Source organism: Pinus tabuliformis, chromosome 9, assembly GCF_031772625.1.
Source record: "Pinus tabuliformis cultivar Carrire ecotype Pingquan chromosome 9, CPIR1, whole genome shotgun sequence".
NCBI classification, from domain to species: domain Eukaryota; kingdom Viridiplantae; phylum Streptophyta; class Pinopsida; order Pinales; family Pinaceae; genus Pinus; species Pinus tabuliformis.
Window position 1 is genome coordinate 1623684332 of NC_142307.1, and position 4874 is coordinate 1623689205.

A 4874-nucleotide genomic window follows, 5' to 3' on the forward strand; every position below is an offset into this window, starting at 1 on the left:
CGTCTTAACTTGTAAAATTGTATCCCATTTTCAATAAAAATTAACTTGTAAAATTATATCAATTATAGAATTATATTTCGTTTTCGATGATGAATTTAACCGGTCATCTGAAAAGTGTATTATTCCGGCATGACTCTGACTGATGCGACATCACCGGAACCTCCCGTCGCGCCTCGTCCGCCGGTTCCCTCTCCTTCACCTCCTCTCCGGCTGCACGTTACGTCGACTGCGGCTGCATTAACTCTCCGCCAACCTGTGCATTTCAAATCGAAATCCAAATGCATTACCGCACCAATTTTTCACCAAAACGAATTGGTTTTGATGCTAAGGTAAAAAGTATGAAGTGAATACTTTCAACTTTCATGCCTCAAGAATCTCTCAAAATTGAGGATTGTGAGCTGAAAAATATAAGCAACAACTCATACAGTTTTCAGAAATTTTTTACTGTGCCAAACCTCTGGGATGTATATCTTCCTCGGATCGCTGAGAGATTAAATCCAAGCAAATTCGCAGAACTTGTTGGGATTTTGCCTTGTTCTACTCGTTCTAGTCACGATTTGTGTAAAATCCATCCACAAATATCTGAATTGTCATCCAAAATTTCCTTTTAGTTCTTTTATATATGTGTTTTCCTTTTATCAAATAGTTATTTATTTACGTTTTTGGGATAAATTTGAGTATTCACATTAGATACTTCATAATTTTTTGACATATACTACTACTTGATCAACTAAAAAACTAAACAACCCTCCTTTCCAAACTACAGAACGATGTTCTCCGTACTTCTTAACAGAAACAAGGATCCATACGCACCACAAAAACCAGATTTCCTTCTCCCAAGCCAACTGAAACCACAATGGCTGAATGAATGACAACTTAATAGAGAAATAAAATTTGCTCAGTATATACAGAAACTGAAAAATAATGCCACTCTGCACTTTTTTGCATCTAAAACAATTTTTTGCTTTTGCATCATAGTCTTTCAGATCTCAGAATGAGATCTGTATTGTGTAGCAATGTCTAAGAAGTTTTTTAGTTTTTTGGTTTTTTAGTTTTGGAGGTATTAAATGTTGGTAATTTCTGACAATTTTTTTGGTTTTTTTAGTTTTGGAGGTATTAAATGTTGGTAATTTCTGATAATTCCAAACAAAATGAATAGAGGATAATGCTATGTTTTTAACACAGAGGAACAAAAAAAATTGTTTCCAAAGGACACGGTTTCAACAACACACATAAAAAGAAACTCCTATTCATTAATAGGATAGCTATTACAAAATTCTTCCTTTCATAGACTGCTGTGCATTACAAAAAAAATGCTTTTGTCTCTGCTGGAAAAGACACTTTGTCTCTGCACTGCTGTGCATTACAAAAAAAAATGCTCTGTCTCTGCTAGAAAATACACTGTTGTGTCCTCTTTCATATTCAACAAGCATGTCCTCTTTCATATTCAACAAAAGAAAATTACATACGCATGCTGCATATTACATTACATTTTCAACAGCAAAAAAAACATAACATTTTCCCCTTTAACGCTGCTTCGTATATTTTGCCCCTATTGCATTACATTACATTACATTATTGCATTACATTACATTACATTCACGCTGCTATAAAAAAAAATTCTTCTTACATTCTCTGCGGCCACTTTTCCCATCGCCATGTGTTTTACTTGTCCCAAACCGACTATATATGTCATTACGTGATCGGTTTCTGAATGAGAGAGATTCCGTCACCACATGATATATGTCATTTCTGAACCAGAGAGATGCGAGTTATATAAGGACCAGACCAGATATATGTGAGTGAGGGAAGCATTTGAACCTGACTTAATAACCTAGGTCTCGGTTGGAGGAGGCTAGGACATATCGGGAAATTAGATATATGAACCTGCTGGCCTTACTCGCTGCTTTTTCTTTTGCTTTGTATCGCTGGGATCGCTGGTCTTGCTTGTTTTGGTGTTGGTCTTGAAAACCTCTCCCTTATGGTCGAGCCTGCTTACGCATCCTCCGCCAAGCTAAAACGGCCAAATTAGTTGGGACGTGTGCCATAAAAACAAAAACTACTCCCATGAATACAAAAAAAATAATAAAATTAAAAGACTTTACCTATGTTTACCAACCGTAGTTAATTCATTAATTCATTAATTGTTTCACTGACAAAATTGGGGGTCAATGAGAATTCACTTCACATCAAGTAATATGGTGCAGCCTGTACATCAATCGTTGATCTGCCCCAAATTAATCGGACGGCTGACGATCAATCCTGCACGGCCCTTTCTGCTAGACTTTACGCGCCGGGGAATGGTAGTTTTGGAAAGGACTGCTCAGACACGTGTCCATCGTTGATTGTGAACGCTGCCTTTTGAAAATTACCAGCATTCGTTTAAAAGCGGTGTGGGGAAGTCTTGCGATTTTCTGACCTGCAGTGGAAATTACCATTTCAACACTCCCCTTTAATTTCAACCACTGGGTTATCAGTCATACCCAGACATTTCTTCAAAAATTCAAAACTTTTCTCCCCCAATGGTTTGGTCAGAATATCAGCAACCTGCTCCTGAGTTCTGCAATGTTTTAAAACAATTTCTCCATTGTTTACCAATTCTATGATGTAATGGAACTTTGTGTCAATGTGTTTCATTCTCTTATGAAACACAGCATTCTTAGATAATGCAATAGCTGAACTATTGTCACAAAAAATCACAGTTCCTTTTGCTTGCTCTTGGCATAAACTGCTTAACATCCTTCTCATCCAAATTGTTTGACATGCTACTGTTGTAGCTGCCACATATTCTGACTCTATTGTAGACTATGCTACAATAGGCTATTTTTTAGAAGCCCATGAAATGGCTCCTGAACCCATGTGAAAAACATAACCAGATGTGCTTTTCTGATCATGTACACTTTCAACCCAATCACTATCAGTGTATCCAATTAAATCTGAACATTCTGAAGTAATATATAAAATGCCAAACCTTTTAGTACTTTTAACATGCCTCAGAATCCTTTTTGTTGCCTGTCAATGTGTTTCTTTTGGCCTCTCCATGAATCTGGAAATTAAACTAACAGCATACATTATATCCAGTTTAGTTGCAGTCAAATACTTGAGGCTGCCAACTATGCTCTTGTACAAACTAGGATCAAAATCTTTGTTGTTGTCCTCTTTGCTGAGTTTTAACCCCATCACTGTGGGAGTGATTGCTGTTTTGCTCTCCTGCATATTAAATCTTTCCAACACTTCATTAACATATTTCGCTTGTGAGATAAAAATCCCATTTCCATTTTTTTCTACTTCTATTCCTAAGAAGTATCTCAGCAAACCCATGTCAGTCATTTCAAATTATTCTTTCATGACTGTTAATAAATTTTCAATAAGATAATCATCATTACTTGTGAAAATAACATCATCAATATATAACACAACAATTAGTAATTTACCATCCTTTTCTTTGATGTAGAGGGTGGGTTCTCCCTCACATTTTTCAAATACATTTTTCAAATCCATTTTCCAGTAGATAGGAATCTATCCTATTGTACCACGCTCTTGGTGCTTGCTTCAGCCCATAAAGAGCTTTCTTCAATCTGCACACTTTGTGCTCGTGGCCTTTCTTTTCATAGCCTAGAGGTTGTTCAATGTATACCTCTTTCATTGACACTCCATTTAGAAATGTTGACTTCACGTCCATTTGGTAAACTTTCCACTTATTTTGTGCTGCTATGGACAACACTGCTCTCACGGTTTCCATTTTAGCAACTGGTGCAAAAGTTCCCTCATAGTCTCTCCCATACTGCTGCTTATATCCTTTGATAACTAGTCTTGCCTTGTGTCTTTCTATTTTGCCTTCAGCATTACTCTTGGTCTTGTAGACCCATTTAACTCCAATGACTTCCTTTCCTTTTGGTAGTTCAACTAAGTCCCATGTCTTGTTTCTTTCTATGGCATTGATCTCCTCATCCATAGCTTCTATCCATTTCCTATCCTTAATTGCTTCTTCGAAATGAACAGGGTCATTAACATGACAATATAAAGCAAACAAAGAATTCATACCTTCATTTGCTGCCTCTTGTTCATAAATATCACTTAAATTTCTTAACTTCTTACCTCTTTCATTTGGCGTACAAGTGCTTGAAGAAGCACTTGAATTTTCTCCTTGTGGTGTGCTTGGAGAAGCACTTTCATTTCTCCTCAAGGGTGTCTCTTGCTGCCCTTGTGTTGGTGCTGCTGTTTGGGGATGTATTTCAGCTATCTCCTCATCATCTTTATCATGTGACAAAGAGTTTTTAACATTCATTGTTTTCTCTATGCTTCCATCCCAAGCTTCCTCCTCAATGAACTGAACATCTCTACTCACAATAAGCTTCTTGGTGGATGGGCCATATAACCTGTAAGCTTTGGATTCCTCACTGTATCCAATGAAAATACATTTCTCCCCTTTGCTATCCAACTTCTTCCTTAATTGATCTGGAATGTGTGCATAGGCCACACATCCAAAAACTTTCATGTGGGTGACTCCTTGCTTTGTCCCACTCCATGCTTCTTCCGGCACTCTGTTCATGACTGCTTTTGTAAGACATATATTCAAAATGTACGCTACACAGTGTACAGCTTCAGCCCAATAATCATTTGGCAAATGCTTTTCCTTTAACATACTCCTCGCCATATCCATGATTGTCTTATTCTTCCTTTCGACAACTCCATTTTGCTGCGGAGTGTACCTAGTGGTAAACTTCTTATGAATTCTATTTTCTCTACAAAAACGTAGAAATTCTTTGGAGATATACTCACCTCCTCTATCAATTCTTAGAACTTTGATATGCAACCCACTTTGGTTTTCTACAAGTGATTTGAAATTGCAAAATCTTTCAAACACTTCACTT